Raw genomic sequence first — 26416 nt, 5'->3', positions numbered from 1 at the left:
GAAAGCATGATCACCTTCGATATTTGAGAAGAGATATTGCCAATCAAAAGAAGTCTTCAGGATTATCAAGAAAAGCCTTCAGGCTTGTCACGGTAGTCTTTGGCATCCATTCATGGTTTGTTGTAGGTGTCATATGTAAGCACTTAAATCATTCATCAATATAGTTTATTTAGGAGAAACCTATGTACTATGTTTTAATTCTTCATTGTTTGATTTTCCTTAACAGTATCATGTAAGCTTCTATGTCATTAATGTTGAACAACTGCACACGATGAACCATCATGATACAGACATTGACATTGTGAATGAATTGTAGGTGCTTCCTTTGCAGCGAAATCTGATTTCGGGTTTTTATCCCCTTTGGAATTGAGGGGAAATAAGTTGTTGAGGCAATGACATGTGGCCTTCCCACATTTGCAACATGTAATGGAGGTCCTACTGAAATTATTGTGAATGGGGTGTCTGGATTCCATATTTATCCATACCTTGGGGATTCTACAAGTGAACAAATTGCTGACCTTTTTGAGAGGTGCCAGACAGATCCCACTTACTTAAACAAGATCTTTGATGCTGGTTTACAGCGTATCTATGAAAAGTAAGTTTAGGGCCAGATTTCATTTTTCATATAATTGTTTTCACTTTTCATATGGTTCCATAGATCGCACATGGCCTCATGAGCATGTAAATGAAAATATTCAATTAAATTCAACTATATACATCCATCCATACAAGTTGATATTGGGAATGGGTCTTTGTAGGTATACATGGCAAATTTATGCTCACAAATTAATGACACTGTCTGGGGTTTATGTATTTTGGAAGTATGCATCAAAACTTGAAAGATGAGAGACAAGCCATTATCTAGAAATGTTTTATAGCGTAAAGTATAGGAATCTGGTTAGTGGTGTTGATATACTTGATTTGCAGATATGTCAGTATTATGGTCATTCTTACCTGCTCTGGTTTCTTGATAGGGGACACACTAAGTATGACCCCTTACCTTGAGTTGTCCTTCTGGCTACTTAAAGGTTCTGGAATACTAATGGGGATAAAACATTGCTTAATAGTGAGAAATTCCACTCTTAATCCCAGAGAAAGATAGGATGATAGAATGAAGTCCCATATCAATGGATCCCAACATGTGTTGGGTCATCCACATGCATTATAATTTGATTTGTTGATATTTGTTTAGCATGGACTAAAAGGATTTCAAAAAGGATCATAAAATTTTGATTCAAATTCTCAAAAATAAATAATTTGTTTGAAAAATGGGAAGTTTTTTTCTTCAAAACACCTGCTACATTCAACAATTATAATCAAACAACATAACTTTATCATTATTATTTAAAATTAAATGTATATTTCATATGCCATGAATCTCCTTGTATATTTAAGTTTTTTTCTTATATTTAATATTGTAGTTCGCTTTTATGTAATTAATTCTTACATTTACTTTAATATTTATTTTAATAGACTTATCATACATATAGATGTTATATAGATATTGCACCAAATCGAAGCATTCAGTTATTCTTATACCACTTTCAAACAACATAACTTTACCACTATTATTTAAAATTAAATGTATGTGTCATGAATCTCCTTGTATATGTTAGTTTTTTCCTTATATTGTATATGTCAGTTTTTTTCTTCTATTTATGTCTTACAGCGTTTCCTTTGCAGCGTGTGGTGCAAATGCTAGTTTATAGCTTTTTCATCTATTCCTAGCGAAATGGGACAAACAGTTGTGCAAATGAAGACTGTGAAATTGCTAGCCGAACTGGGCACCAAAGATTTTCCTGATGAAGATGAACGACTAGCTGTGGCATCAGACGATTTCAGCAAAGAGGTGCCCGTCATTTCCCTTGCGAATGCAGCAACCGGAGGAGCAGAGCATGCAGAGCTAGTAAGAGTACTCGGAGCGGCATGCAAAGAGTGGGAATGTTCCAGGTCATAGATCACAGCGTCCTAGCAGAACTGAACTCTCAGATGATGCGTTGTGCACAGGAGTTCTTTTCGATTCCAGTGGAAGAGAAGAAGCAGTACGCCATATCGAAAGGGCAGTTCCTGGGATATGGAAATGGGAGTTTTATCAACGAATTGCCTTCGATGGACTGGGGAGATCAACACGTCACCACATGCTCCCCGGGACGGGACATCCAAAGCTGACATGCAAAGCCAGTTCAATTCAGGTAACCATACGTTATGATTATATAGGTTATATATTTCACGTTGTCGATGCTCCAATAAAACGAGAATGTATTTCTCGATTCTTGAACCGTTATTGTTTCAGGGAAGTTTTAGCCAAATACAGTGATGCGATGTTGGAGTTGACGAACACGCTGCTTGCGCTAATCTCAGAATTGCTACAATTTGAAGCCTGTGGGGAAGGCAAACAGAAGGTTGTCTTGAATTACTTCCCGATTTGCCCCCACCCCGAGTTAGGCTTAGAGAGACATACTGATCCACGAACTTTAACCATTTTTTTTTTTTTAAACACATGGTGAATCGGTAACTATCAAGTTTAATCCAGGGGAGCAGTGTTGGAATTTGACGGCCATTTTGGCCGTCAGAGGCCATTTTGCCCGTAAAAAACCTTGAAATTTTTTAAATGAACGTCGAACATGACGTGTTTGGACGGGTGCAGAACGTATTTTTGACGACCAAGTTATTTTTGAAAACGTTATTAATATTTTATATAACAACTGACACCTTTCCACTTTAACCTGGAACAGACCCTCTAATAAGTCCATCATGATCTTATCAACCAATAAACTTTAATTTCGAATCTTGGCCTGGAGATTTCAAATCTGAAAATATCTACTGCAAAACATTGGAATTCGAACCAATTGCTACTACTACCGTTAATTTTGAAATACAAAAAGCTTTCCTTATCAGATGTGACTTGCATTGTAATTTTATCTTCTAAAGTATAGGAGCTCCTAGTTATTCAGACTTGCCGTTATGCAACAATAATATTTGTAGAGTTGTATAATGCAGACAGCCAGAGGACTCTTAGTATGGAAGACAACTCTGTGAGTTTCGGCATAAGACCATGGCAACTTCCCGATCCTCGAATCGATTATAAGTCTCGACCCTGAAAAAAACATTTATATAGGACTGTTTCTTTACTTTGAGCAGAGTTGCGTTTTATCTTCAGAGGATGTGATAATCTAACACTTGAATTTGAAGCCGAGCTTTTATGATAAATAAACTCTTCCAACGGTTTGAAAAGTAGACACCATTGTGACAAATTTCCATTTAAATCCATTAGTTTGCATTTTATGTAATTTAAACAACGCTTTTTTTTAATGTATTTTGACTAATATTTATTAAAATAAATATTTTTCTTTATTAATTTAAAATTGGAAAAAGTGTTATTTTTTATATTAATTTTATAAAAAGTTTAGTTTTGGTTTTAGTTTATTAATAGATTTAGTTATTATTATTTTGTTTGGAAAATTTAAATTTAAAAAAATGTTTATTATATATATATTATTAATTATTTTAGTTTTTTTTATTGGAATCAAGTATGGCATGTTTTAAAGAAATTGTAGTTTTGTATGGTTTAAATCATTATTTTGTTAATGTATAAACTAATTTGGTATGTTTAAAAATCTCTTCAACTTTAAATAATTAAAACTTAATAAATACAACCTTTTTAAAAAGTTTAGTGTTTTCTTTATGATGTTTTAGTTATTTACATTGGGGACAATCATCACTAGACGCTATCCATAATCCAGGGTGACTTATCATGGTTATTCAAGAAAAACTAAGCCTGAGTTTGGATTTCACTCTTACCAAATATGTCTTGGGCTATTAACCTATTTCCTTACATTCCATGAAATCAAACTCTTAGCCAAACAAAAGAAAGTTTAAGACATACTCTAGAACTAAAAAGAAAATTGTCAACAATTCCAATTTATAAACACAAGTATTTTATAAAATTTGTAAGAAATGTGTATATATTTAACTATTACTGTCGTTTATGTTTTACTCTATCTATCACCAACGAGGTGTGTTACTTAAACACATACTTGTAATAGTTTATGTGGCTTAAGCATTCAATAAACTGAAATCTAATTTGTTAATTGTACAATTTGACCATCAAAATGAAATATGTTTTACTCTATCTATCACCAACCAGGTGCGTTACTTAAACATATACTTGTAATAGTTTAAGTGGCTTAAGCATTCAAGTAAACCAAAATCTAATTTGTTAATTGTATAATTTGGCCATCAAAATGAAATGAATCTAAAACATTACTAGAAACTATTTATTAACTTATTAAAATTAATAAATGTAGAAATGGTGTTGAAGAACTCAATTGTAAACATGAAAATAATGTAGATATAGATACTTACAACTTGCACAAAAACACCTGTAGCCTAAGGAAAAACAACCATGGAAAATGGATATGAGACCATTCAACAAAGGTTATTACCTAGTTTCCTTAAATATATGTCTACAAAACTAAGTGATCAATAAGCATCTATTCTATAGAGACTTTATATCAAATAATGTCATATATATATATATATATATATATATATATATATATATATATATATACCCACAAAAAAACAAATTTGGCTTGGTTTAAAATGTCTTGTTCATGATGAGATCTCATCAGATGCTTAATCTAGTACGATTGAATTCTCATAGGTGTCACTTAGAAGGGACAAGGGGCATAAAACATATCTATTTCATACTCCTTAAAAGGAATGTCATTCAATAACTCACAATTCGTTCATTTGATCAGGGTAAGTTGGATTAGAATCCAAGTCCAATTAGTTGCCTTGAAATCCAATGAATATGCATCTATCTCTTATGCAAACAACATTAAAATTCCCACTTGAATGAAACAAACAATCAATCCATGAGTGTGCTAGTGCATATCGAACCTACTTAGCTAAAAGAAAAAAACCTCTTCCTTGTCATAATAAATTTGGACCATATTTCTTGTTGCCACTTGCTCTCCCTGAATGTAAATTCCCACTTGTGAATGAAACAAACAATCAATCCATGAGTGTGCTAGTGCATATCGAACCTACTTAGCTGAAAGAAAAAAACATCTTCATTGTCATAATAAATTTGGACCATATTTCTTGTTGCCACTTGCTCTCCCTGAGTGTATTGGCCACCCACCTTTATTGGATTATTTGGGCCAGAGGCTTGTCACAAGGGTCACTGACTCACCACTCACTTATGAAAGTTATCGTATGTCAGAATGTCATATGTGGAATAGATGAAGTGTCACTTTGACTACAATCTACACCATATATTGAGTGTCTCAACATATCACTTAAAAGTCGTGAAAGATATGGCTCATGAAGAATAACACCTACCGCCACTTATGAAATATTAAAACACTTTAATACACTGTACTTTATTCACTACAAACTCTCTATGGTGGACCCCCACATTGATTCCACGTGATTATGATCGTGGAGAGGATGCAGAGGATAGTCCATCTTATAGTTTTACTTTGTTGGTCATCTTATACGTCCCATAAGATCTCCTTAGTAATATTTCATATATACAAATGCTATGGCATGTATGAGTAAGGAACATTTGATTTCAGAATGATGGAGATTTTATTGTCAGTGTTCCATACAATTTCCCAACAAAATTGAGAGTTCAATAAGTCGTTTCTGTGTTATGGTCATTTTGTTTTTTTTTCTTGTGATAGATATGTGTTTTTAATGAAACCTTTATTAGTGAAGGGTTAATTTATTATCAAAACATCACCCTTGAAGGGCAAAAGTTTAAACATAACGTCTTTTGAAGGGCAACATAAAGACCTAAAACGTCAAAAAAAATTGTATGATGGGTAAAGAGGAATCCAAATTCCAGCCCTGCACGGGAGACCCAAGGAACTTTAACCATTTTACTGCAAGACAAAGTCCGAGGGCTGCAAGTCACAAAAGACCACGGTACACTGCTACACTAAGGGCATTTTTGAGACATTTTTTCGAGACAAAAAAAATCTTTTGTCTCAAAAAAAGTTTTGTCTCAAAAAATCATTTTTTTTTATTTTAGTTATTTTATATTAAAAATCAATATCAATTGATTTGTCTTAAATATAAACTTTAAGACAAAAATAGGTTGAGACAAAAATATTTTAAGACAAAACATTATATTTAAGACAAAAATAGTTTAAGACAAAAGTAATTTGAAACAAAAATATTTTAAGACAAAACTTTATATTTAAGACAAAAAATAATTTAAGACGAAAATATTTTGAGATAAAACTTTATATTTAAGACAAAAATAGTTTGAGACAAAAATTTAAAGAAAAAACTTTATATTTAAGACAAAACTAGTTTAAGACAAAAACAATTTAAGACAAAATTATTTTAAGACAAAACTTTATATTTAAAACAAAAATATTTTGAAACAAAAATATTTTAAGACAAAACTTTATATTTAATACAATGACCACTTTTATATTTAATATTTGTAAGAACTAGTGTTGGTTTGAAAAAGTATTAAGAATGAATATATAGAGATGAGAATGTGAATATTAAAAAAATTATTAAGAATGAATATATGGAGATGAGAATGTGAATATTAAAATACACTAGAAATAAAGAAAAAAATGATTTAAAAGAAGAAATATGAAGAAAAAATCATTAGGCGTATATTAGTAGGTAACATATTTGTAATGATAATGAAGCTTGAAAAGAAAGAGGTATTCTTGCTGCTTAAGAGATGCATTTCTAACATTTAAGGCCATAAACAAAAGTGTAATGATCATGATGTTAAGGGAGTAATTTAAGCTTTTAAAATTTTGTTTATGTAACATTTGAAGTTAGAGATGGGGCCTCTTCCTAGTAGTGTTGGAGGATTGGATGCAAGAGGCAAGCAACTTGGTGTATGTTAATCTCTAAGAAGGTAGTTAAGTATACTTGTTACTCATAAATTATGAGTGTCTCGAGAGAGCTAAGTGAATCTTTGAAGAAATAAAATAATATCTCTGATATCACAATAAGGTGGAGCATTTGAATACAAAAATACCAACATTTAGATATGGCATATGCATTTTTCTCTAGGAAGGTGGTGATATATCTCAATGTAAGTTAGGTAGGATCAAACTCTAAGAATAAGAATTATAGACAATCCCCTTCCCAATCATGAATCATGCAGCTCATCTCATGGAACATCAGAGGGCTCAACAGCCCGGGGAAGGGACGATTAATAAGGAACATGCTACAATAAGAAAAGCCTCAAATTCTCTTCTTGTAGGAGACCAAGTGTAATTCCACAATGTTGGATCAGATCCTTGCCAAAGCATGGCCAGGAAGTAAAGAAGTGGCGGTGGAAGCCATGGGAGCCTCAGGAGGGCTAGCCATCATTTGGGATGATAGAGCTATAACACTTACCAACATACATGCGAGTAAGCACTTTATTCAGGCCAAGTTTCATTTAACGGGGACAAATGTTCATGGACACTTAACTAATGTCTACTTCCCCCAGGAGGCAGCAAACAAAGTAGACACATTAAACACCCTAACTCAGATCAACTCAGAAAGATCCCACCCACTTTGGATCACAGGAGGGGACTTCAACATGATTAGAAGATTGGAGGAAAGAAGAGGAGGACGGATCAAGTTGGACTGTGAAAGCACGCACTTCAAAAACTACATTCATAACAACAGGCTTATAGATATGGAATTCAATAATGGCGTTTATACTTGGAACAACAAGCGTGCAGATGTCCACCAAATTGCATCTCGGTTAGACAGATTCCTGATCTCTGATAACACAATACATCTTGGCGGGGATCTCTTGGCCTCTATATTGCCACTCTCTGGCTCGGACCATTGGCCTATTAGGCTTCACTGGCAAAAACCGGGAGATAATGTTCTCAGGCCCTTTCGCTTTGAAGCCTTTTGGTTGAATCACCCCGATTTTCATAACCTGATAACAGAGAAATGGAAAAATTTCACACCACCATAAGGCGCAAAAATGTACAAGCTCCAACAAAAGCTAAAACATATCAAGGAAAAAATAAAACTGTGGAAGTGCTTTACCTTCGGCAATATCTTTCAGGCGCAAAACACTCCTGAACAAGAAATGCAAAAATTACAGCAGAGAATCATAGCTAAAGGCAAATCCGAAACCATAGCAGAACAGGAACGTCAACTACAAATGCAGATCTTAGAAAGAGCAAGACAGGCAGAGATTCTTTGGAGACAAAAGTCGAGGATCCGATGGCTTAAAGAGGGCGAATGCAATACAAATTTCTTCCACGATACCACTATCCAACGGAGAATGCATAACAACATTACTCTCCTCCAAAATTGACGAGGGGAACATCTAGAGAAGCATGAAGATATAGAACATGAACTCCTCACCCACTTTTGGAGGGTGCATCAGGAAACGGAGACTGATCGGCTGCCAGCTATAGAGAAGATCATCAAGATTATTCCTAAGATCGTAACTGAGGAACACAATCAAATACTCCTCAAGCCTATTTCTTTACAGGAAGTGGAGACAACTATGCGACAGCTCAAAGTTGGGAAAGCACCCAGACCAGATGGCTTCACTTCAGACTTCTTTCACAACTTCTGGGATCTAATCAAGGAGGAAGTCTAGAAAGTAGTCGAGGAGTCCAGAGTTAACAGATGGATGCTTCCATCCTTGAATGCCACCTTCAATGCCCTCATCCCTAAGGAGGAGAACAGCCAGACTCCAGACAAATTCCGACCTATTGCACTATGTAATGTATTGTATAAAATTGTCTCCAAAGTGATCGCCACACGCCTCAAGCCCCTACTTCCTCTTCTTATATCACCGGAGCAATAAAGTTACGTGGAAGTAAGGCAGATCACCGATGGCATAATTCTCACTCATGAAATCATTCACTCCCTAAAGCAAACCAAAAAGGCAGGTATGCTCCTAAAATCAACCTCTCAAAAGCTTTTGATACTTTAAGCTGGAAATATATTCAAAAAATACTGCTAGCCTTTGGCTTTACCCCCCTGGGTAAGATGGATTATGAGTCTCATCACTTCTACCTTTTTCTCAATTCTTGTCAACGGGACCCCCTCCACCCCCTTCCACTCGTCTAGAGGTATCCGACAAGGGGACCCTCTCTCACCCTTTCTATTTGTTATTATGGTGGAAGGTCTTGGACGTTACATCAAAGATGCCCTTCAAAACCAGCAATTACGTGGCCTTTCTTTCCAGAATACCCCTGCTTTCACCCACCTGCAATTTCTGGATGACAATATGTTATTTGGTCATCCTTCGGTCCAGGAAGCCCGTAAGCTGAAATCAATTTTATCTGACTTTTCGGATGCCTCTGGCGCCTGCACTAACAAATCAAAATCTCAAGTCTTCTTCTTTCACACAGCTCCCATCACTCAAGCCTCCATAGCTAGAATTTTGGGCTTCTAGATTGCATCTCTGTCCTCCATATACCTGGGAGTTCCAATGACAGCCTCTGCCTTAAAGCACTCATCTTAGAAAATTATCCTAGAAAACCTGGAAGCCCGTATCTCTTCATGGACCTTCAGAGCTCTCAATATGGCAAGTCGCCTAGTTCTAATCAAGGCAGTGCTACAATCTATGCCGCTCTACCTCTTCACGGTCTTGGCAGCACACAAATGGGTTCTTAAAGCAATCAAAAATCTTCAACGAGATTTTTTATGGGGGAATACGAAAAAAAAAAAGAAAATGGGCTTTGGTAAAGTGGGAAACAGTTTGTCACCTAAAATCCTTTGGAGGCACTAGATTACGGGATCCTCAGCACAACAACGAGGTCATGGGAGCGCACATCTGGTGGAGATGGCTCTTGAACCCATATACTCCTTAGGAAATCCTCTAGACAACTAAGTATGCTCATAATAGACCAGTGGATGATTTAATTCGACTCAAAGAAGTTGGGACAAACTCTCTAATTTGGAATGCTGCTAAACAACATAAAGATCTAATCTAACAACACAGTTTTTGGGAAATCAGGAATGGAGATAATGCGAGGTTTTGGGAGGACTCCTGGCAGCAAAGACCAAAATTGAAGGACCTACTCACGTCCCACCAGCTTCAGGATTGGGTAGAGCAACTGACGATCAAAGTAAATCAAATTTGGGAGGAAGTTCACAACCAAGGTTATAGGCAATGGTTATGCTCGAACCTCATTCTTGGGCAAGCCACACAATCCATCAAAGATAGCCTGGATACGGAACTCTCAAACAGGAAAATTCGCCAATCAGATAAGAAAGACATCATCAGATGGGGTTATGAAACAAGAGGTACCTTCACTTCCCGGGAAGCATATCATATAATATTAAGGGACCATACTGTCAAGGATAGCCTCTGGCACAAAGTTTGGGAACCACCAATTTGGCCAAAAATCTCCACCTTTCTTTGGTTGCTGTACCAAAATAGAATCCTTACTTGGGATAATCTAACGAAACAGAGTTTTCACAGACCTTCCATCTGCCCAAATTGTAAACAGGCAGAAGAAACTAAAGAACATCTCCTAAACTCATGTCTATTAGCAACCCGACTTTGGGAGAAGGTTAGCTTCAGATTTCAAAGAGATGGAAAAAATAAGGAGGATTTAACCAGCACTATTCGTTCTTGGGAACCTCACCCTTATAAAAGAAAAATCTTAAACACCTTATGGAAGCTAATACCAGGTTTCCTCATGTGGACAATCTGGAAAGAGAGAAATAGCCACATCTTCAAAGACCATTCCTCTCCCATAGAAGTTCTATGGATCAATATATGTCAAAACATATGAGAAACCTTGATGCTCCAAACGTGGCTTGATGATGATTTCCCATCCAAACCACAGGAACAAAATATATGGTTGAACTAGAACCTTCAGTGGAACCATGAGCAGGTACACCTAAGGAAAATCCCTCCCTCTGGAGATACACCTGACAAATGGACTCCACGCCCACCACACATGGTACTGCTCAACTTTGATGGAGCATCAAAGGGAAATCCAGGTAAATCAGGATTTGGGGGAATATTTAGAAATCACAAGGGAAATTTTCTCCAAACATTCATGGGGTCAATAGGTTGCGATACAAACAACTCAGCCGAATTAGAAGGAATTTGGCAAGGACTTCTCCTGGCTCAAAACAATAGATTCTTCCCACTCATAATTGACGGTGACTCTCAGATCTTAATTAACATGATCAACAAGATCTTACAGGGAACTCCATCACATAAAGTGGGTAGCAGTTGGAGATTGGCGTAAAGGATGGAACAGATTGAACAGTGGCTACTCATTCATAGAGCAGTTACCATCAGGCACACTCGTCGGAATGGTATCAAAGTAGCAGACCTCCCAACAAACATTGGCGTTGAAAGTGGTAAGACTCTTCATGTAGGAGCTCTTAGCACTAAGCCAATACTCATCAATTGCAGGATTTCAATGATCTAGTGCAAAAGGAAAGGGAAAATGCAGAGGAAACGCACCCGGATGTGGGTGTCAACAACGGCATTTAAATGACAAGACGGATCGCCGACAGGTTGGGAAGCCATTTGGCTAATTGCTTCGTCCTGAGAGCTCACCGCAGATGGATTAGAATCACCTTGTAGGTGACATTTATTGACTCTGAAAGTTGTGATGAGCTCACCTCTTTCAACACCATGGCCCCTGCAAACCGTTTTGTTACTCCTCCCCTTCTCCATGGCATTTGTCCCCCGCAAGCGGCTGAATCGTGTTTCAAAACTGCTACAGGCAGTCGCTACCTAATTCCCCCTTGTCAGAATTTTGGTAATGGTTTTCATTTTTCACATTCTTGTCATTGTCTTCTTGATTGTGGTTCGCCCACCCCTGCTCCCACTCATCATCGCCTTCATTCCAATTCTTCCACTTTCAATTTAGCCATGGCTCGCCTCGAGCACCACATGCGCAGTAGGCATGGAGGTTCGCATGGAGGTTTTAACCGCTCGCGAGCTTCTACTAGTTCCACCTCTGACTCCCCGTACTCAACTACTGAATTTCCCAACTCGCTCATTAACCCCACCCATAGCTATCCAAATACCAGAAGTGGGAGAGGTTGGAGGGACAATGTTGTCCACACTTTGGATCTCCCACTCCCTCCTCTTTTTGGCCCTCACAGCACACAATTTCATTTATGCAGTTCACTAAACAGGCCTACAATCACTGCTACCATCATAATTTCTTTCAAGGAAGAGTTTGCAACACAAGCTACTCTGTACAGTCGTGGGAACAAGCAGAACAGGGAAGAGACAGGTAGTCATGGGATCAGCAACAAGCAGCAAGGTGAAAGCAATAAGGCTCTGCATGACAAAGATAACGCTGGGGACGTTGGTAAGTGACAGATGGATGCTGAAGGCACTGTAGATTCTCCAACTGTTCAAGGTCGCGGCGCGTCTGAAGAGGATGACGATTGGTATCAGCTTGCCTACCCGATTGAGGAAGAGCCAGCTCTGGAGGAACCACCAGCCTAACACGTGGCCTCATGCAAAGGTCTCTAGCTCCCAGGTGGATTCGTCTCACTTTTTGTGGTTTTTGGTCTCTCGCAAAGGTGTCCAACTTCCAGGCGTATATGTTTCTATGATTCGTGGTTTTGTGGTCTGGATGTGTTCTGTCTTCACGCCAAGTGTCTTGAATTCTCTGGTTGACTCTCTGCTAGGTGGAAATGGCATACTGTTACTTGGTTATGTCCCTATCTTTTTGGTTTAGGATTGCATTCCTCTTTGTTCATTTTGGAAAACCAAGGTCTACTTTGAAATAGTTATTCTAGTTCAATCGTTGGTTTCCCCCATAATAGGGGCAGTCTTCAAAGCTTCTTGGACTGGTTTCCCCTCTGTTGGGGTAGTCTAATACCAATAGTTGCATTTTGTGATGATGACTGATGCTTAACATCTCTGAGATCAGGTTTCTCTGTAACTTTTTTTGTATTATATTAATATATCAGTACTACTTAGAAAAAAAAACCTATGTTTAATACAATTAACAATTAAGACACAAACATATAAATTTAAGATGATATTATCTAATTACAACTGAAAAATTGATTGTGACAGTGCGCCCTAAGTCGGCCAGCTTGTAGACAGCTATTGTCTTGTGCCTATACCGAGGTTGTTATTTTACTTACCATTCACGTTATCTTATATAAAGACAACGATTTGTTGGGCTCTTTGTTTTGTGGGGGTAGTCGACTAAGAAGAATGCGACAAGTTTTACTGACAAGATTTATCGGACATCAATTCCTCTTCTGTCCCTTTCATATATGCTGATACGATTAGAGACAACTTTTTTATTGTTGCATTTGGCACTACTACAAGGAGGGGGACTTTAAGACAATTTTTTAAGAGAAAAGAAATATTTTCTCTTCAAAATTTCAATATGAGGCGATAGTAAAAAAAGGTAAAGGTAAAGGATTAGGGGTCTGTCTACTAGCATTCACTAAGTGGTTGGTTTACCATGGTTATGAAGTGATATTCAACAAAGGAAAAGCATTCCTGAGACACATAGCCACGGGGCAGGTGAAGCAGATCGGGGTTTGTGTGAAGAACCTGTATAAGCTAGATGTGGAAGAATGTGCTACATTAAGCATTAAGGCGGAGAAAGTGAAGGTCGCGATGTCGATGAAATTTGGCACAAAATACTTGGTCATTTGTATCATGGTACCTCGAATATCATAAAACAAATAACCACTAGCCTCTCTAAAGGAGCACTTGAGCAATAGGATATATGCAAAGGATGTACATTACAAAAGTACATAAAATCCACATTCCATGATCAGGACAACAAAGCACATGCAGTCCTAGAAAGGATCCATTATGATGTTTATGGACCTTTCTTGACAACCTACACTGTCAGACACAAATATTTTGTCACTTTTATTGATGACTTCTCATGGAAGTGTTGGATCTTCTTCACGTGGAATAAAGATGAGACATTCTTTGAGTTCGTAGAATTCAAGACACTAGTTGAAAACGAAGCTAGCAAGAAGGTGAAGGCTCTGTTGTAGAGGCTGCAACACCCTCCAAAATTTTGGCCTGCACTTAAATTTCAGAGCCTACTATGGATATTGTGATCAATCGTTCCTTAGTCACTTATTGGTAAGTTGACGATCTCAAGCTCCCCTTTTCGATCTTAAGAGTTGTTTATGCTTTTATTTTTACATAGAATATGTCATCTTTGGGCATGGGGGTAATCGCTTGTCATGCAATGGGAGGTTTGTTTTGCTTCAAGGGGAAATATTTATGAGAATGATACATGTTTAACACTCATTTCACACACTCTTACACAAGTGTCATCTTTATCCTCCCGAAGTCTATAATCAAAGCCGCACTTGCCATAAGCTGCGACAAAGGTTGTTGCATTAAGTGAAGTATGTGTTATATGTTCTGGATGGTCTATGTTGTATCGATAAGCTTTCAAGTGTGTGATCGTAGTGAAGTTTTATCACTATTCACATAAGTTCCACTGATCCCACACTTAGCTAAATTTCAAAGTTTCCTTAGCAACCTAGCCTCATCCAACTTTCCTGAACTACATACTTCACATATGTAACCCTCAAGCTTTTACGTTGCTTTTTCGAACCGTGCAATGCGTAGAAATCCCAACCTCCCTTACCATTCAAAAATGCACAGTGGTTTCCTCCAGTGTCCTTCCCTCAGCCGGAACCCACTGTCTCCAAATGATGAAAAATGATTTTGGGGTAAGGCCAAAACCCCTTTCATATCAATATTCAACCCTGAGACTTGTGGGTTTTAGCCCACAAACTTATCGGAAGAATTATTCGTGGCCTTAGCCTTTAAAAACCAGGACCATACGACTTAGTCGATTTTTCTTTATAAATCGGGACCACAACACTTTATTGGAAATACACAGGAATATAGGGGAAAACACACAGTCGAAAACATGGCCAGACTTCAAAAAGAATGAACCCGCGTTCATAAATCATCGGGTCCCCACATCTGGTCCATCAGCGTCCCGCTGCTCTATCCATTCACCGATCTTCGCCGTCCATTACTTTCCCGGATCCAACGGTCAACATTCACTCTGAATATTCAAACTGGCGCATCAATCCTCCACTGTCGATCTGCAGTTAGTGGATCCGATGGTCCACATTGATTTCAGGTGGACAAATAGCATGAGGATTAACCACCCGATAAAGCGGTTTCCTCTCTCCTCCTCGCTACTACGTGTCAATCACTAAGTGGAATCGGGTTCTCACCCTTCAATATCACTTACCATTTTTCGCTCACCCAAAATACCACTTCCACTATTTCGAAACCACTTTTTTTCACGAAATAACTTCCGTGCTCTTCCACCGTGTGATGACCGTCGATCTGTTCCATCAGACGGTTATGATGGTTCCTTCAGGTTCCTTTGTATTTTTATCTAGACCGTTGATCTATGAGATCCAAAGGATCCTATGCATTCTCTCATTTGTCCGCCATTTGATGGATTCTGCGCTTAAAACACAGTTATGCCACCGACTTTGTCTACACACGACACACCATATATAACAATATTTTCGTTAATCAATGGATCACCATTGATCGTTATAGTGATCGATGGTCGATCAACAATCTCGTAACACAGGAATTAATCCACCATCGCATATATATACGGATAACACGAAAAGGCATTATTACATATACACACATTGAAATCCACACAATATCAACACTGAAGACACTTTATATTATACACGATATGATTACAGATCTAAGGCATTTCAGCCTTGGGAGCAAATTCCCCTTCAACTGCATTTTGATCACTCTGTTCTCACAAATTTACTTTGTTCTCACTCTTTCCTATTGAACACGCAGGTTCATCATTTATAAACACATTGGATTGGATCACTGAAAGGATCCGATCAAATCCTCTCCATGAATCACTCAACTGTCCCTAATTCTCTCTACATGCATACATACATATGGCAGATTACATTAAATAAGTCTTCTAGAGACTTTATCCATTATATCGAACTAGCTTTATTTTAATAGAAATGTCCCATGTTTACTCCGATGGTCCACATCGTCCTCCTTGCTCCACTTTGGATTCCTTGTTTGATTAAGAGAGTCGAATGCTCCTGCATTATGCTCAAGGATGTCATGTTTGTTCTAGGCCTAAAGAAAAATCTCATCTTTGTTGCAATTTTGGAAGCCCATGGTTGTGAAGTGATATTAATCAAAGGAAAAGCGTTCCTATGACACATAGCCACGGGACAGGTGAAGCAGATCAGGGTTCGTGTGAAGAACCTGCATAATCTAGATGTGGAAGACTATGTTGCATTAAGCACTAAGGCGGAGAAAGTGCAGGTCGCGATGTCGATGAACTTTGGCACAAAATACTTGGCCATTTGCATCATGGCACCTCGAATATTATACAACAAATAACCACTAGCCTCCCTAAAGGAGCACTTAAGTAGTAGGATGTATGTGTAGGTTTTAATCCTGTACAAAAATTACCTGCATACGAATTCTAAAACATAGAAAATAAACAATACGAGAGCATAACACATAAAACACATATACACAGAGATTTTCCCCCGGATCCCGAAATCGGGACTACCAGCTTGATTTTTTCATTATGTTCCTTTCAATGTTATAAAACATATTTCTACATGCCGAAGCATCCAATACCATGGACCGAAAACCATCGCGTCTAATACCATGGACCGAAAACCATCACGTCCAAAAACATGTGCGAAAATCATGCACAAAACCATAGGTGGGTTTCGACCCAAAGAATGCATTGATGTACCAAGCTCCTTTGTTTTGATACATCCACCTCCATCCTTGTAAAAAAATCTAAAAGCCTCCTTGAACTTAGACATAACCTCCATCCCATATTCCTTTAGTAGATAAAACCCTTCTCTCATTTTCTAACCATGCTAATCTACCCTCCATCCCATATTCTCTCACGAGCCCTATGTAAACCACCATTTCATTCAAGGATGGAGATTTTGATGCCTACTCTAACCATATTTGTTAGATAGCTTCCCCCTTTTCTTGCTTATGGTTTCTTGAGTTGGCCTCCTCTAAATATTCCCTACTCTCCTTAAATTATTTGGAAGGTAGTCTTTGGCTGCTAACCACATTTTACTGGAGATCCTTGACATGTCCCTTGAAATTTTGATTCGGCCCCATGATCTATTTTATGCCAGTGAGTCAAAAGCTTTAGATTTATTTTCCGCATATTCATTCATGACCAAGCACTATACCACTAGTTCTAAGAATCTTGTGGTTACTATCACCACAATAAATGTATATTGTATTTTAGAGGAGATAAGAATTGTATATTTCCCTTTGGGACACTCAAAAAATATTTTGATGCACCCTATTTCTCTAACACTCTAGTCTACTTTATGACCTTAATTCCCATTCCATGTTCATCCACGTGGATGCACTTTATGATGTTATAGGACAACCTAATGTCCTTGTCAACTCCCTCTCATCTTCCTTGCCATGTTTTCTAGGACTTGTGTAGCCAACAAGAAATTTGGGAGATGAATGACAACAAGGTAGAAAATCAAGGGGTTTTCAAGTCATTTATTTAGGGTTCCCACTAGAATAGTCCCACCATATGATCCACCCAATCCCTAAATTGGGGTTTAGTTCTATTTCAATTAATTATTAGATGATCATGGTGGGCCATGATTCCAAGTTAAATGTTATGACTCTTCATAGGATATTATTGGAGATACTTTAGGAGACACCTCTTTGGCTAAAGGGTTAAGGAAGGATTTTGACTTCAATATCAAGACATCAACCATATCCTCAACATTTCTCCCATCAACCATATCCTCAACATATTGAACCAACAATCAAGAAGACAAATAAGGTGAAGCATGGGCATCCTCTCTCACCCATGTTGTTCAGGATATATATCAATCTATGAATGCCTCTACACTCCACCAACTGTGCATCAATAAAAATTTTGGTTTCCCCACTTTCCACCAAGATGGATACACATTGTCCCTGCATTGTGCCTCTGATTGCCAAAATTTCAAAATTGGGATTTTCCATGTCAAAATTTTAATTCAAGATTGACCATGCATTGGAAGGCCATTAACACAATATTAGGACATAAAAAATGAATACTTGACACAATACCAAATACAATACATAAATTGAGTTTTATCTCACAAGGTATCTACATGCTAATTGAGCAAGTTCACACGAAGAGAGAAAGGCAATGTCATGATACATTGTTCAATTTGTAATCAAGAGAATTATCTTGGATAAGGGAGAAGTAACATTTAGTTTCTTTTTCATATACAAAGGAAAAATTATGAATCAATGTCAAATGCCTTTCGTGAAGCAATGTTGTTGTAAAGGGTGTTAGAAAGCTTGCATTGTAGGCAAGACCCTCACACCGTACTAGATTGTGTTAACCATGTCTAGTGATCTCAAATTTCATGAGCATGTTCAATGAGTGACCATAAATAAGGGGTGTCAGAGTGGCTAATAATCATAGCTTATAGTGGATGACTGTCATTGTACATAACATTCATGGTCAAAGTCATTTGTTTGGTGCCCAATGTTGGTGAATCATTGCATTGCATCATGGTAACATATCTTGCCTTTTTTAAAGCAAAAATATATTGAAAATAAATTAAGTTATGTCTCATTCAAATGTTCAATATTGTTGTGTTGTGAGTGGTTTGCATATTATATGTATCATATATCTATAATCACTTATTTCAAACATACTTTAAGAAATAAAGGAAGAGGTGCAAGTTCTTGCCATAAGAAGGACTCCAACCAACTCCTCTCCTCATAGCAATTTTTGAAATGTTAGCCCATAAATCAAACACATGCCCTTGTTTCTCTAGTTTGGAAACCCTTGGATGGATATGACAATGAAATCCTCCCAACCAATGCTTTAAACATCTATTGAATGCCTTTGATTAGTATGTATAAATGATTTTGATTGATTCCTGGAGAGGTGTGAAATCTAATTTTGCATTGACATAATACACATACCAAATTTAACCCGTGGTAGCCAAAATTTCAGCCTTACAACTCTCTCATCCAATATTAAATACTTCACTAATTAGTCAAGGGGTAATCTCCTTAACAATATATTAAATATTATAAGCATTCATATATTCAGCCAATAGATATACTTCTGCAGTACTGCCACTGTTTTCTTGACCCCGAAATTCCTAGCGGCCCGACTGTAGTGCGCTTCCCAAATCATGTTCGCTTGAAGGAACACAAAGGTGTCCCATATGGCATAACAATGCATCCTAGAGGTGAAAACTTGGAACTTACTGACCCCCCAAGAGCATATGGTATGTGTGTCCGAATTCTGGGTTGCTTTTGTAGAGAAGTGGCCAATCAGAAGTCTCATTCCCACAAGAGTTGAGCACAGTAGTTAACACCATGATCGGTGGTCAGCTGAGGAAGTCTGCAACATTATTTGTGCTGCCCTTCTTTTACTTGATATTCAAATGGAACTGTTGCAGGTATGTGGACCACTTCTGATGGCAATCATTCTGCAACTTCCCTTGCGTCTGTATGAATTGCAGGGATCAGTGGTCGGTGTGGATGACTGTTTCCTTCCCCAAAATGTAATGCTTCCATTATCCGCAGGCCTGCATAATGGAATACATCTCTTTATCATAAGTGGGATACTTCTGTACCGTGTCTAAAAGTGTCTCACTGTGATATGCCACTGGATGCCCCTGTTGAGTAAGGACTACTCCAATAGCATAGTCAGAGGCATCTGTCTCAATCTCGAATGGTTGTTGCAAGTCTGGTAATGTGAGCACTCGTGCAGAGCAGAGGCGATGTTTCAACACTGTGAATGCCTTCTATTGAGATTCAGACCAAAATAATTTTTCTTTCACTCCTCCTTTGGTGACTTGACTCAAGGTCCAAGTGATATGAGAGAACCCCAACACGAACCTGCGGTAGAAATTAGCAAGACCCAGAAGGCTGCGGAGCTCTGTCAGAGTGGTTGGGGTTGGCCAATCTTGAATGACTTGAATCTTGGTTGGATCCACCTACACCCTCTGTTCATCAATAATGTATCCCAAATACTGAACCTGGGTCATGCTGAAAGTACATCTCTCCAAATCGGCACACAGCTTGTGTTGCCACACTATTTGGAGAACCTGTTGGATGTGGTGAAGGTGCTCTTACTAACTCTGGCTGAAGATCCAATAGTTCCCAACTGATCCAACGGTTCCTGTGCACTATTGCTTCATTACGTCTTCCTTTCGCTGATTGCAATCTTCGATTGCTCTTCCGCTTGACTCCTTCCCGAACATTGCTATGTGTATCATTTAAACGCTACCACTCCTCAGCTTTGATTTGGTTATTCATTCAGACTCCAACATTGTTTGATCATCACAAACACCAAAAAAACCAAAAAAAGTGAAAACAAATTTAGTTTAGTTTCCTTGCTTACACATTAGTATGGTTTGATGCTCTTTACTTTTGCAACTTAGATAGCAGCATTAGGTTAGTGTTGATTTAGAAATTTTTCTTAGCATAGCTATTTAAATGGTTAATTAGGATATGGTGTGATTTAGCATTACATGTTGTTTTCTTCATTTCTGCAGTAGAGTAGCTCTCTTAGAATAGATTTGCTCTTCTTCCATCAAAGAATTAATCTTCTTCTGACTCTATAGAAGTCTAGCTTGGAACCCCTGGGGTCTCTCGCCAGGTGAACAGTGATAACAGGTAGGACCTTCACTTTTACTTGTGCATATAGCACTGTCACCTCCAAGTTTGTTTGAACCTCGGGTTGATAAGTAAAGCTAGTAGCCCAAGAGTTGCAGCATCCTTGCTGCAATACTGGTGCTCATCAGTCATCCAAGTATACCACTACAAATGAGTTGGTGAATGGTCGTAAGATGTCATCCATGAGACTCATGAAGGTTGCAGGAGAATTCGTCAACTCGAAAGGCATAACCAACCATTCGAAAAGGCCCTCCTTGGCTTTGAAGCCAGTCTTCCACACATCGGAGGGTTCGATTGGTACCTAATGATATCTAGACTTCAAGTCAATCTTGCTGAAATATTTTTCTCCTGTGAGTTGGTCCAGAAGGTCATCAATCCATTGGATCGGGTACCTATTCCGGACAGTGATCTTGTTCAGTGCCCGATAGTCAATACAGAGTCTCCAAGTCCCATCCTTCTTCTGTACCAACATGATTGGGCTCCCACAGGGTGATGAACTTGGCCGAATGTGACCTTTCTGTAGCAACTCCTGAATTTGCCTCTTGATTTCATCGTTCTCCAGAATGGAGCATCGATAGATTGGTCCATTGGTTAATGACGCACCTGGGGTCAGATCGATGGAGTGCTTGACCTGACAGTGCAGAGGCATCGATATGGGGGGAAGTGAAGATGTCCTCGTACTCCTCCATGACCTTGTCCATCTATTGTTGTCATGTGGAGGGTCCTTGTCTCAAGGTCATGGCCACTGTCTTCTTCTTTCCTTGAGGGCATATCATCAGGAAAAAAAATTCCTGGTTTTTGAAATTAGTTTACTGCATTGTTTTGCAGTAACCAGAGAGATGGCAGTAGGCGGGTGTGGTGAAGTAAAATTCTAAGTGCGGACACAAACAATTCCTCTAGCCCGATAGTGGGTCTAGCCACTAATAAGACATTCTATGGAAGATTTCCTTAGGTTAGAACCAATTAAGAGGGCCTACCTCTTAGTATGCTTACCATCAAAGAATGGGCTAAAACAAAGTATCAACAACCAGAGAAGGTAAAAAAAGAAATTAAGAACAATCTGGAGAGTATCCAAAGAGCAATAGAGGATAATGGCCTTTCCCAAGAGAGCAAACAGCAGGAAAATGAACTCTACTTACAGCTATACTGAGTTAACAGAGAAGAGGAAACAAAATGGAGGCTCAAGTCGAGACAATTATGGTTACAAGGGGATGACAAGAACTTAGTTTATTTTCACAAGAAAATGATAGCCAGAAAGATAAGGAATAATGTTAGCTCCATCCTAGATGCAGAAGGTGATAGACAAAGCACTCAGGAAGCCATTCGAAGCGCTACTACAGATCACTATCAGGACTTGCTACATATAGGCTTAGGATTTCTTTCATTTTTCTTGCATTTAGATTTAATTCTACATTCCTAGAAGTCCTCTTATCAAAGGGGCAAAATTTAGTTGTGGCTTGGCTGAGCCCCAAATCAGCTTAAGGATCACTTTCTTGTGTGATCAGTAAGAGTGTTGATCTGATGTCTCTTCTCTATTGGTAAGTAAAAGGCATACTTTAAGCCATTAGCGATATAAAGAAGGTAACTGGACCTAGTTTAACTAGTCAGAACCACCATTTCAACGGAAAATGAGCTGCTTTAAGTTCCCGACTAGGTGGTCTCCCTTATAATGTTGAGGTAGAGAATTTCGATCCTTCAACAGGTACACAGACACAACTCACAACTATCGTGTGTAATCTCCATCTCTCAAGATGACAATGGTCACAAGAGATGTGAAGTTTGATGAGGAGAAGGCAATGAGGTGTTCTCCTGAGAGGTAGCTTCAATTGCAGCCTGATTAGGAGCTTTTGGCTCCAAAGGAAGAACCTCAAGAAGTTGTGGAGTAGCCACAAGCAAAGGAGCAGAGAGTGGAGACATCCAGAGAAGGAAGGAAGTAGACCAAGGAAGCTAACAAATTATTGTAGGATTCTCGAGAGAATGTGGGAGCACCCACATCACAGTGCAAGCAAAGGAGGTCATAGGATCAGTACACTGGGTACATGGCTTTGATGAGTGAGCTAGTTGAGACATAAACATCTTCATTCAAGGAAGCAGTGCAATAACCAATATGGGTTGATGCTATGGTAGAGGAATGTGATTCCATTGTCAGAAATAGTTTTTTGGAATTGGTCCAAAGACCAACAAACACATCAGTGGTTGGTTCGAGATGGATTTATAAGATAAAGCATGCAGAAGACGGGAGCATAGAGAAACACAAGGCATGATTTGTGGCCAAGGGGTTCTCTCGGGTGGAGGGAATTGACTATGAGGAGGCCTTTGCTCCAGTAGCAAGGTACTCATCCATCAACTCAATTCTAGCACTGTTAGCACAGATGAGGTGAAAGATCCACCAAATTGATGTGAAGATAACATTCCTCAATGGAGTTATTGAGGAGGAGGTGTATATTGATCAATCGAAGGAGTTTGAGACCTTCAACAGAGAGTCGGATGTGTGTAGACTCAAGCGAGCGTTGTATGGACTCAAACAAGCACGCCATGCTTGGTATACTAGGATCAATAACTATCTCACTAGTTTGGGCTTCACCAAAACTAAAGCAGATGCAAACCTTTATCAAATTGTGGTATAAGGTAAATTATTGATTAATACAAGAAGCGTACCACCAACCACATTGTATAATGCCTCAATTAGCCCCTATTTGTGGTGCTAAAAATAGTTTTTAACTCGTGGATAGGATATTTTTGGGTGGAAAAAATTACAAGAGAGTAGCTATGACTTTGTTGCCACATATTAAACGTTGGTCACTCAAAAAAAAGTTCCATAATTCAAACTCTAGGATGTGGTCCTATGATACTTAGGCTAACTTTGTGTTCCTTCAAGTGAGCATGCCAATATTATCTAGGAGGCACATTACAGTCATGTCTCATGGCACTTTGGTTTCGAGAATACAATAGTAGTAATTCAAAAATATTTCTACTATCCAAATCTTTAATAGGTTGTCCATTGGTATATTAGATCATGCACTGCCTATACCATTGTAAACCAACCATCAAGAAGTAGGGGTTGTAAACTCCTTTAAATAGCCTAGGAAAGCCTTAGGATTTAGTCACTATGGATTAAATGTTATATTTTCCCTCCACCAAGCATGGTAATGTTTGTGTGTTTTTGGACATCGGTCGATTCTCTAAGATGGCCATTTTGGCACCATGCAAGAAGAGTATCAAAGTTGAAGCCTTTTTTGGGCCTTATACCACCATTTTTCAACCTTGTGACACCCAAAAACCTTTATGACTACTATTTTTTCATTTAAATTATTAAAAAAGATTCATATTAATATCTAACATCTGTATTAGTTGTTGTTGATGACCAATATGGGATTAAAAGATATATCTTTGGCACTTTTTATGCACCAATTCTTTATATACCTTTGAGGTAAGTGATTTAAACTTATTATATATATATATATATATATATATAGATGTAGTGATAGGTTAGTATATTTTAGGTCTTTGTGGTGTGATTTTGCAGATAAAGAGCTCAGACTTTCCATAATGATCTTTGAAACTATTGGCGTTTTGAATCCAAAAGAGGCTCCATCTCCGGGACAATGGTTCAAAGAAAGAGGAGGCGAGTAAAATGTATAAGTATAAAAAGTAGGAGAGGAAATGGTTGGTAGATCTGTATATAGTGATAGGTTTCTCACTTGCATAGTGCATTATTAACCTGAAATCATGTCAACATCGTGCCATAGGGTTGATCCCTTCAAGTTGCATACTTTCCTTGTCTTATTTGTGCTGAGATGTAATTTGTTTTGTAGTGCCAACCCTTAATGGGTTACTTTAGTTAGAACTATTTTTTACTTATCTTTCAGCCCATCAATATCTATCGAATCATTCTTGATATGTTACATTATTATCTTCTTATTGATTTCATCCCATGTCACTTGTAATTTCCAATTAATGAACTCCTTCAAGAAGTAAATTATACTCTTGTTATGATGATGATTATGATTAACATCCATTAAGATCATAATTTATCTACGTGACCTTAAAAAGAAAAGAGATAACCTAGATTATTTTAGAATATCATTTCTTGTTCAAAATGCACTAGGAAAAGCATTCTAAGATTACCATAGTTTTGATGAATTAGGAGCTTAAAAGGTTAGTGTTGTAACAAATATTTTGAAATCGAGTTCTAATTTGGGTGTAGTCATGGCACTCCAGGAAAAAGTTCCTTTCATCTTCAACCCTCTTACTGTCACAGAGATGATAAGTTCTAGCATCACACTATATTTTGGGAAAGTGACTTTCATCTTCAACCTTCTTAGTGTCACAAAGATGATAAATTCTAGCATCACAAGTGCCTTTCATCTTCAAACCTCTTAGTGTCACATAGATGATAAATTATAGCATCACACTATATTTTTAGAAAGTTACTTTCATCTTCAACCCTCTTAGTGTGACAAATATAATAAATTCTAGCATCACAATATATTGTGGGAATAGTTCAATGCCCAACTTCATTGTGGAGCTTATAAAAGTTCATAAATGTTTTATAAATGTTCATTTTCTTGTTTGTACTAGTTAGAATTGAGAATTAACTACCTTCTTAAATATTATCTTAACTTTTATTTTCCAACTCTTTATTGCACCATAAAAATTTAAAATTAAAATATAACAATATTTTTAATGTCATCTATATAATAGCATATTTCTATATTCTCCAATTATTTAACACAATATCCACATAATTTGGTAGCAATCAACTTTACAAACACTATACTTTTGTAACAAACCTTTACATCACTCTCCAACATCTAATTTTTTTTTTCTTTGGTCTAACTAATAATAATGCATCGACTAATGTACTAAAAATCAATATTTCTACTCCATATGTGTCCTTTTTTTTTCAACATACCATTATAAATCATATTTGTATTATTTTCATGAAACTCAACTCACCTACTTAATCCATATATTACATACCTCAATATTATTATAATTATTTTCACCAACTTGACTCGTGATTTAATCTACTAGTTTTCTACTTGGCCATTTAATGCCGTACGACAAGGTCTGCACACCATTGTACACATGGAGGGCAATGAACTTAATTTTTTTACGGTTTCATGTGAGGTGGAAACCTACTTGCTTCATCTGTCACTCCCTATACTTGATAGTTTAGCAATGAATAGCACAGACCCAATAATCCACCTACTCGTCACCCAATCCCATGTGAGGAGGTATGTGATGGCACAAATCTTCATGGTTATGGTTTCGAGGGTAAATCAATGGTTGTGTATCCTTGGCACCATACCAACAACTCTAATGTATTAGGGTTAACCCTATCCTATTCCTGACCTCCTAAGTTCTCTTTTCTGCCCATTTTCCTCACCCTCTTCCAATTTCGACAGAGCTATTGTTCCTTCACATTTCCAAACGCACATTCATAAACCTGTCCCTTTCCAGGGTCTGATTTGAGGTTAATTTCACCATTTCGAAATTGTTTTCCTACTCCATTGCTCGGGCATAGCCTTGGTTCACTGCGGTGTTTGACAGTCACGGGTTCATTACCATTTCCCACCACTTACGAGAGAACTCTGAGCGACAACATGGGGACAATGAAGGGTTGGTGTTCGGCTATGCGTTCACTTGACCTGGTTTCAAGTAATTTTTTCGAAATTATCTTTTTTACTCAATTTTCCCCTGAAATCTCGTATCTTTCACTCTCGGGATTAAATTTCAGTTTGTTTTATTTCTTGTATA

The 26416-nt window shown here is 37.8% G+C and overlaps 1 pseudogene; it reads left to right on the top strand.

Moving 5' to 3' along the window:
• The first annotated feature begins 1732 nt into the window (after positions 1 to 1732).
• Positions 1733 to 5954, top strand: LOC149226121 (naringenin,2-oxoglutarate 3-dioxygenase pseudogene; annotated as a pseudogene).
• The last annotated feature ends 20462 nt before the right edge of the window (positions 5955 to 26416 follow it).

The sequence above is a fragment of the Pinus tabuliformis genome, chromosome J, assembly GCF_031772625.1.
Source record: "Pinus tabuliformis cultivar Carrire ecotype Pingquan chromosome J, CPIR1, whole genome shotgun sequence".
Classification (NCBI taxonomy): domain Eukaryota; kingdom Viridiplantae; phylum Streptophyta; class Pinopsida; order Pinales; family Pinaceae; genus Pinus; species Pinus tabuliformis.
Note: the sequence above shows the minus strand (reverse complement) of the source record. Positions and strands in the feature narration are given on the sequence as shown.